This window comes from Juglans microcarpa x Juglans regia, chromosome 3D (genome assembly GCF_004785595.1).
Source record: "Juglans microcarpa x Juglans regia isolate MS1-56 chromosome 3D, Jm3101_v1.0, whole genome shotgun sequence".
NCBI classification, from domain to species: domain Eukaryota; kingdom Viridiplantae; phylum Streptophyta; class Magnoliopsida; order Fagales; family Juglandaceae; genus Juglans; species Juglans microcarpa x Juglans regia.
Window position 1 is genome coordinate 16,207,016 of NC_054598.1, and position 10,188 is coordinate 16,217,203.

At 40.4% G+C, this 10,188-nt stretch overlaps 1 pseudogene; it reads left to right on the forward strand.

Moving 5' to 3' along the window:
- The first annotated feature begins 444 nt into the window (after window positions 1-444).
- Window positions 445-6,719, forward strand: LOC121256118 (annotated as a pseudogene).
- The last annotated feature ends 3,469 nt before the right edge of the window (window positions 6,720-10,188 follow it).

Consider the following 10,188-nt stretch of genomic DNA (forward strand, 5'->3'; position numbering starts at 1 on the left):
TTAATTTGTGGGACTCATTGACGTATTGACCCATTGACTCTCTCTCAAGTGCTGTGTTTGACGTCAGAAGAGAAAATTTCTGTTTTTACTGTCCGATAAACAGTAGCCAAATAATGGTGGGACCCATTTCTTTTACAACTTTTCATAAATATATCTAAACTCATCTTAACATCCAAATACATTTTAAACTCATCTTAAGTGGACCCTACCAAACTCATTCAACAATCTCAACTCACTACTATTCATAAAAAATTCAACTCATCTCAACATTTAAATGCAACCTTAAACGTTTTAAAAAAATTTCACAAACTAACTAAAAAAAAACCATTCTCGACCCCATACATTTAACTTTTTTTCTCTCTCATTTCTAGGAGAGCTCTCATTTCCAGGCATTCTCTCTCCTTCTTTCTCTCTCTACCTCTGTCTTTTATCTCTCTCTCTCTCCACAACGGGCAAAACCCTAAAGAGCCGTTCAAACCCACGCAAGTATGTTCTCTCTCTCTCTCTCTCTCTCTCTCCGAGTTTTGGATATATGGACATGTAATATTAAAACTGTCATTTGCATCCTTATTGTGACTATGAATATAAATGATGCTCCTTATTGAGCAGATCTAAACATTTTCAGTCTCAAATTTGATTTTTTGTTTTTTTCGAATTTCCATAAATGGAGATTAGAGATTTACTTTATGTATCTCTTGATGGGCCACGTTTGGTTGCTAAGAAAATCTTAGAAATAGAGAGAATTTGAACGGTGAAGCACATGCCTCCTGAGTCGGATTTGAGGATTTGTTTCGGTGGATTTGAGATCTTCATTCCTTAGGACTAAGAACAAAGCAGAATGAATAGATGCTAACATATTTTCCGGATTATTTTCTTTCATCTTCTCTGCTGCCAAACAAGGGTGGATCTTCCTAATTAAGGAGGAATATACATTTGATGTTTCCAAATTGTTTTCGTAATGGTGTTTTCGATTACCCCTGTAATCTTTGTTCAAATGATTCTAATGTTGAAGGGAAACGTATCGTAGTTTGAATCTTTGTTGCTGTTTTTGCTTTTTATATAGTTGTCATGGATGATGACGCATTGAACATGCACAATTGGGCTTAGTATGACGTCCTTCAAAGGGCATCTTGGTCTGCAGCTCATGTCAAGCATGGCAGACTGTGACACAACATTTTCTTCGCGGTCATGACCCCAATAGCATTAGCGACAGTTGGGCAAACCAGAGGGAGAAGTTTCTCAATATGTTGCCTGCTAATCCTAATTATGCCATTCTCCTAGAAACTTCTGGAGCTCAAGCCTTACAGACTTTACAACCACCCGCTCCATCAAGAAAAGGCATAGTGGGTATGCCTCAAAAATCCCAAAAGCAAAATTGCTTAGGAAACCAAGGGATAATAATAATTCTTCAGTTCAGCGTGTGAAGCCAGCAAAAAAGAATATGGACGTTGTGGTAAATGGGATTGATATGGACATCTCTGGTATTCCTATTTCTGTGAAATCTTCGTAATAGCATATAGAATTATTAGTTATATATACATTCAATCTGTGGAAAGTCAATGGAACTGTTTTCTATAATGTGGACCCTATTTTTTTAACAAATTTGATTATGTGTTTTTTATATTGTGTTTGGTTTCATTGGTATTTGATAATTTTATTGAGCTTAAGCTACTAATTTTATCTATGAAAGTTAATTTGATTGTTTCAGAGATAGGAATTACATGATCTTTAGATTATATATTTTTCTGATTAGAAGAAGTTACTGCTTGTTCTCTTTATTTTTTTATTTGGTATCAGGTGTCCAAGAACAACATCCCGACTAATCCCGGGTGACAGATTATTAAGTTTTTATATCTAATTGCATCTGTTCCTAAATTGATTTTCAATTGTTTTTGAGGTCTATCTGCAGTTACTTGGGTTTCAAGCTCTATTAGGTTTTGGGTAACAGATTGTAACACCCCATTCCCGTAGGATAGAGATATTACCAACATTTAAAACATAATGCCCGGTAGAGAGATTCATATCCTGAATTACCTCATTTATTGAAATTCATCAAAACATTAAAACTGAACTGAACATGATTGTTTTGGAAACTGAACGAAATATAACGAAACATAACTAATCCTATGCATGACATAAAAGAAATCTAATTCTGGTGATAAAATCACTTATTCATTCCTAAGTCTTGGTACTAGATCTACTCCTGGCCATTCCGCTCTTCATCATCATAGACATCATCCGCGAGAATCAGACATGGAAGAAACAAGAAACACACAAAAATAATGAGTTGAATACTCAGTAAGTAGTACGTCGTATCGTAAAATATAGTCCTTGCCTAACATACAATTCATCTCTAGGATACCCTTACGAACGTGCATACAACTTCATGGATTTCAATCAAATACGTAACATGATCTTCTGGAAGACTTTACATACATATATAATCACAGATTTACATGGCACACATTTTCATTATTAACATAAGCGGGAGCATATATAATCAAAACATGTCATTGTGAATGCATAGCGTCCTAGTTATCTTGTATTAACATGGAGTGAAACACGCTTGAGTCCGTGTTTCACTTAACTTGCATAACATGGAGTGAAACACACTTGAGTCCGTGTTTCACTTAACTTTCATAACATGGAGTGAAACACGCTTGAGTCCGTGCTTCACTTAACTTGCATAACATGGAGTGAAACACGCTTGAGTCCGTGTTTCACTAAACTTGCATATCATGAAGTGAAACACGCTTGAGTCCATGTTTCACTAAACTTGTGGTTAACCACGCTTCAGTTCGTGGTACCGTTACATTTCTTATCTTTCTTAATGCATGGGATTTGCTTCATGAACATCTCTAACATGGCATAATCTTGTACATGGTATAGCGTAACATGACATGGCATGGCATATTCTTGTATGATTTAGCATGGCATATCTTTGTACATGGCATATTCTCGTATGATTTAGCATGGCATACTCTTGTATGATTTAGCATGGCATAGTATAACGTGATATTACATAACATGCTATGAAGGTTCTAAGACGATCCAAGGCATACATGATCCAGGTATTACTTGAACATGGCATACATGGTTTAAGTATTACACAAACATGGCATATATACAATCTAAGCATTTCATGGACATGGCTTGCATAATCTGACTATTACATGGCATACTTGACTTTGAACTACTACTTCAACATTTCATGTCTTTCATGTGAATTTAGTAACATTAAATCAATCAACAATAAATTCATTCACTCAAGTATAATCTCATATTTCATCAAGATTGAAAAGTAACTAACCTTGACTTGCCTCTTAGTGTAGCGTAGTTAGCAATCATAAGCACATCACATTTTTTTCTTTTTATACATAATAATAATATTCACAATACGCATTTATTAATATGATCATACTATTTACCTCTTAGCGCTGCTTCCTGATTTCCAACTTGTAGCGCGTTACCTAAACGAGATTCTAGACGTTAATAACTTCCTAGCAAAACGTGTCGTAATACTCTACGTAATTAAATACGTATAAGGAATTTAACTACTAATAGACTCCAACAAATGCTTTGAAATCTTTTAAAAATCTTTTATAAAACTTGTGTCTAAATGCTGATAATTGTTCAATTAGATAAAGCCCATGTAAAGGTAATGTATTTCTGAAAAATATACTATCCTTTTTTTTTAAAAGTGTAAACCAGTTTCTGTTGACCCAGAGATTAACCACTTAAAGAAAATACTATCTGACTGACTTAAGGCCCCAAGAAGTCGAGGTTCAGGGAATTACATCCTCACGGTCACAAGGCATGCATGGAATTACCGAATTAAAAAGGCTTTTTGGGAACTGAAGCACACGGGATAAAACAAGAAGAAAGAAGGAAAATAAAGAAAAGAAAGAAAAGAAAGAAAAAGAAAAAGAAACGAGAAAGAAAAGAAAATAAAACAAAAGGAGCAGACGTACAAACAGAGGCTTACGGGAGAGAGAGGGCTGCGCGATGCTCACGAGGGAGAGCAGAGTGCGTCGACGGCTCTAGGTGGCTAGAAGCGACCGGCGACGAGACTGGGGGGTCCCTATGGTGGTGCGACACCGAGAGAGGGAGAGAGAGAGAAACAGCGAGAGTTTAGAGAGATATGGGTTTGAAACTCAAACAACCGAAAGGGAGGGAGGTGGCGTGCGGCGGCAGGGGCTTACCTGAGGGGGTGGGTTCGACGGGGTTGAGTTGGCCGGCGTTGTCTGGCACCGTGGGTAGGGCTCCGACGTCCCGGGGTGGACGACGATGGTTGGGCAGAGGTAAGGTTTAAGCGGGAATGTTGTTTCTCTTGATATAACACTGTGTGAATCACAGAGGCTTGAGGGTCTTTTTATAGGCGATGGGAGGAAGCGACGTGGAGAGATTGGTTGAATTTTGAAATTGCCTAAACTTTAGGAACCTACTCTCACGTGGATACCGATTCTGAGAGAGTTTGAAAGGTTTGACTTGGAGTTGCTCAAACTCTGGAAACCGAAACTAGCATGGGGACTAAGTGGATAGAATATTCGAAGTTTTAAAAAGGAAAGGAATCACTAAATCGATCTATCTGTTATCACAAAAAAAAAATCTAAAATAAATAAATAAATATAAAGAAATTAAAATACCAATAAATGAATAAGTAAAATACTAGTTTTAAACCCTAAATTTAGACCCATATGTTACACAGATTATCATGGCGTCTTTGAAGGAGCTTCTTCCGCCAGTGAAGTCAACCACAGCTTCATCTTATGATCATTCAAATGATCCGTGGTTCAAGTAGAGATTCACTTCCTCGGAGGCTGAAAAGTCCTCTGTTATCAAGCAAAATCCTGTGCTTCCTTACTTGAAGCGTGCGGGTTTTGTTCCTTGAAGAGTCGAGGATTTTGGAGATGGGGGTGCATTTCCAGAGATTCACTTAGCTCAGTACCCCCTTGACATGGGTAGGGACAGATCATCAAAACCCGGATCAAAGATTCTTCCGGTTACTGTTGATGCCCATGGAAATGTCGCCTATGATGCAATTGTCAGGCAGAATGAGAATGCAAAGAAGACTGTTTACTCCCATCATAAAGATCTTATCCCTAAGGTTTTGAAAAATGACGGTGAAGAGCAAGAAGTTGATGAGGAGGTTGAGAAAGAAATTGAGGAGACAACACTAGAGACAAAAGCTGCGCTTGAAAAGATTGTGAATGTGAGATTGAGTGCGGCCCAGCCAAAAAATGTACCAAAACAGTCTTCTGAAACAAAGTTTATCAAGTATAAGCCATCACAGCAATCAGCAGCCTTCAACTCTGGGGCTAAGGAGAGGATAATAAGTATGATGTCGATGCCTGTGGATCCGCTTGAGCCTCCTAAGTTCAAGCATAAGCGTGTCCCAAAGGATTCCGGGTCACCACCTGTGCCAGTGATGCATTCTCCTCCTCGCCCTGTGACTGAAGGATCAACAAGATTGGAAGATTCCACCTTGTATTTCTAATTGGAAGAATCCGAAAGGTTATACAATTCCTCTTGATAAGCGTCTTGCAGCTGATGGTAGAGGCCTTCAAGATGTTCAGATCAATGATAATTTTGCAAAGCTTTCAGAGGCGCTTTATGTTGCAGAGCAGAAGGCTCGAAAAGCTGTAGCCATGAGATCAAAGGTTCAGAAGGAGATGATGATGAAGGAGAAGGAAAGAAAAGAACAAGAGCTGAGAGCACTGGCTCAAAAAGCACGTTCTGAGAGAACCGGTGTGGCACCCCCCGCAGCCATTCTAATCCTTCTGAGAAGAGTGCCATGGATGGTTCTGATTCGAGAATTGATTATCAGCACACAAGGGACAAAGAGAGGGATTTCCGAAAGGAGACTAAGGATGAAAGGGAAGAACGGCTGCGTCGTGAGAAAATTCGTGAGGAGCGACGCCGAGAGAGGGAGAGGGAAAGAAGACTGGAAGCCAAGGATGCTGCTATGGGAAAGAAGAGCAAGATTACCAGAGATAGAGATCGTGATATCAGTGAGAAGGTTGCTCTTGGTATGGCTTCTACTGGAGCAGGAAGAGGAGAAGTTATGTATGATCAGAGGCTGTTCAACCAGGAGAAAGGAATGGACTCTGGATTTGCCACTGATGATCAGTACAATGTGTATGATAAGGGTTTGTTTACTGTTCAGCCAACACTGTCAACCCTATACAGGCCAAAGAAAGATGCCGATGCTGAGATGTATGGAGGTGCTGATGAGCAGTTGGAGAATATCATGAAGACCGATCGCTTCAAACCTGACAAGGGCTTTACAGGAGTGGCTGAAAAGGCCGGTACAAGAGATGGGCCACTTGAGTTTGAGAAGGTGGCTGAAGAGGCTGATCCATTTGGACTGGATCAGTTCTTGACAGAGGTGAAGGGTAAGAAAGCTCTCGACAAAGTTGCCACTGGAGGAACAATGAAAGCTGGTGCTGGTTCCTCAATGCGAGATGGGTATGAAGGAGGTTCCAGTAGAACTCGAATTGGGTTTGAAAGAGGCCGTTAATGAGTTCTTTTTGCCTCTGTTCTCTCTCTTTCTTGTTTGGACTCCTATGAGTTCTTACTGTTACCCTTCCTTCACAATCACCTTATAGTCGCCAAAACAAATACTAGAGACTTGAAGAGGTCTGCGTGAAATACATTTATTTCTTCATGCTAAATGCGCTGTACCAATTTCCTTTCTTAAGTTGCATTTTTATTTTTCAGTTGCTTGCTAAATGCGCTGGACTCTTGTGTCTCGAGCCGAGAGCTTTAGTTATTGTGCCAATAGCGTACCAATGGAGTTGGAACCTGCCATGGAATCCTAAGAAATAATGTCAGACATTTGTACTGGGAAGAAATTGACTCCCAGAAAAAGGAATAACCTCAATACCCAAAAGAAATATTAAGGCCCAAATCTTTCATGTGATTTGAGTGTTTCACGGAGTTGAACTTCATTATTAATTGTCCATACTTCTATTGCAGCCTCACTATCCCAGCCCTATAGTTTGTCTCTGGGTAACTTTCGGCTCAGCAGAGTCCTCTCTCAAGTTTGCGTTAGGACTATGTGCAGCTTCGATCTTTCCTCACTTTTGCCTTGGGATGATCTTGGCTTGAGTAGCCCAGTCCCTCGTCGAGTTTGCCTTGGGACAACTTGCTGCCTAGTCTGATCCTCCCTCATGTTTGCCTCAAGATGGCCCACGGCTTAGTCCAATACTCCCTTGAGTTTGCCTCAGGGGATGATTGTGACCTTAGTAGCCCCAATCCTCGCTTTTGTTCGCCTCGGGACGACCTACAACCTAGCCTAGTTATGGCGCCTCTGGTCCTTGATATTTCTCTAGTGAGGAATTGTGGTGCTCGAGATGCAAGCGGGTCGGTTGTATTCCTTATGTTTGGGTGAGAGTTAACTAATCTAATAGTAACATAGAAGTATAACAATTCTCTTTAAAAGTAATAATATCAAAATTTCATTATCACTTCATCCTAAATATAGTTACACACCATCATAAGGTTATCGCTTACATCAAAATACAGCGACACCTTAAAGTACTCGTCGCCCAACTACAATGAACATCTTAATTTACAAAGGTGTGGAGATGACGGTCTAGGTTATGGTCATAAAATGCCGACGAGGTGTGGGGGTAGAGATGACGGTCCAACGAGGCCTTTTGAGCTGCTTAGTGACGTTGCATCACTGCCGTGTGACATTTCTCCTCTGGGGAATGGGCAGAATCTGTCGTTGGGGGTGTGAGGGTGGAGATAATGGTCTGGTGAGGCCTCCAGAGCTGCTCAATGACGTTGCATCACTGCCGTGTGACTTTCTTCCTCTGGGGAGTGGGCAGAATCTATTGTTGGGGTGTGAGGGTGGAGACAACGGTCCGACGAAGAGACCCTGTGGTAATCCTGAGATGTCTGACGGAAGTGGAGTTGTTAGGGATGATGTTGGTCGTGTTTTGGGTGGGTTTGCTCATTGCTATGGGCAAGCCACAAAAATGGGAGTAGAGGACTTGGCCAGCAAAGATCTCTTTCGCTCAGACGAGGAGAACTTGGGAGGGGAAGGGGGATTTGTGCTCGGGGAAGAACATCTTGGAGGAACAGTTGGAGTTCATAATTCAGAACCCCGTCCCTTTGAATTGTTTGTTTCCAGACCAGTCAAGTGTCTCAAATTGGGTATTTAGCACGGTGAAGGATAGCCAGGACTTGGTGGGTTTAAAGTGTGAAGGATATGAGGAGTAATTTATGGCACTACTCACTGCCATTGAAGCTGGGCACCAACAACAAAGGAAAGTTGGTTCAAAGACACAACGTGAACTTAGGAGGCTAACCTGGTCCATGAACTCTGAAGGTAGTTCTAGTAGGGAATAGGTCTAAGGGGAAGGGACTGGCCTAATCCCAAATGAAACAAAAAATTGTCTCGTGGAATGTCCGCAGACTAAATGAGGCTAGTAAGCATCTTCAAATAAGAAACTTGGTGCGAGGGTGGAAGGCGGACATTGTTTGTTTACAGGAGATGAAGCTAAACATAATTACTACAAAAATTGTACGAAGCATATGGAGTTGTGTACATGTGGATTGGATATATCTAGCAGCTGATGGGGCCTTAGGAGGTATGTTGGTGATGTGGGACCAACGAGTGGTGGGGAAAAGGGAGGAGTTCATAGGGTTATTTACGGTAGCCTTTTTCAGTCTTTTGTACTCTCTCAAACTGAATAACTAGCATGCCGACTTATTGTGGTGGACACCTTCGGGTGGTGTGTTCTCGATTCGCTCGTTCTATAAATCCCTTTCACATGAGCTTCCTATTCAGTTTCCTTGGAAAAGAATTTGGAGACATAAGGCGCCTCTCAAAGCATCATTTTTTGTGTGGACTGCTTTCTTGGTTAAGATTCTCACAACGGATAATTTGAAGAAACGAAAGGTGATCATCGTAGATTGGTGTTGCATGTGTAGGAATGTGGATGAATCTGTGGACCATCTTCTACTACACCGTGAAGTAGCTCGAGGGTTTGGAATGAGGTATTTAGTAGACTAGACTTGGGTTGGGTAATGCCTAAGACAGTAGTGGCGGTTTTGGCTAGCTAGACAGATCTAAGAGGAAATTAACAAATCAAGGTTGTATGGAAGATGATTCCTACATGCATCATGTGGTGCGTATGATAAGAGTGCAATGAACGGACGTTCGAGAATAAAGAGAGATCGATGGAGGAACTTATAGCTTTCTTTTTTAGTACTCTTTGTACTTGGGCCTATACTGTTAATTTTAATGCCCAAGATTTCCATGTATCTATTGTCCCTACGTAGTTAGGGCATTCTTTGTACTACACATGGCTTTGCCTATTCTTTTATTAATACACTTTGATTACTTATAAAAAAAAAATTACAAAGTAAAAAGCTAAATGGAAACAGGCCTCCGTAGCTACTCTTCAGGCTGGGCTGGTCAATCTTTCTCAAGGAAATCTTTCTGGGCTATATCTACATCAAGGTCTATGGCTTTAAAGAACAAAACTATAGGTAGAACCACCATAGTGAGATTTTAAAGAAATCACAGTAGTTAAAATCCATGACAATAGTAAAAATGAAAGGTAATGACAATGAATATGCATGCACCAATTCATATTAATAATATTAAAGCACACATTGTTTAAGCATGGTGAGGAATCACTCTTTGTATGGTTAGCACATGCTTTGCTCGTCCTTGATATAGGGCTTGTCCTCACTCTTTATACGGTTAACACATCCTTTACTCGCCTAGTGTTGAGCGAACCTTCCTTCATCGCCCTGTGTTGTTCAGCATTTGCCAGGCTCTCCACAACATGCTGCTTTGTGGCGCCTCGTTCCTCATGAAGGTCTAGGCGAGGATTTGTGGTGCCAAGAATACTGGCTAACAGTCAACACCCAAGAGGAACTTGAAATAGGCGTGTAATTTTTTAGAGAGAAATACATGTGTAAGATGTTTAACTATGAAATTGCAGCGGAAATTTAAGCAAAATACTTTATGGTAAGAACGTTAACAATTAAGTACCAAAATACTAAACTTTATGAAAAAGGGGCTTCTCGCCCTTCATTAAATCCTCAAAAATTACAACATCCAAAAGTATATAAGGTTAGTCGCCATAATTTGGTGGATTGTTTACAAATATTTGCCCAAGTTAATAATATACATCCTAACGGAAGGCATAAGATAGCTGCAGCGGG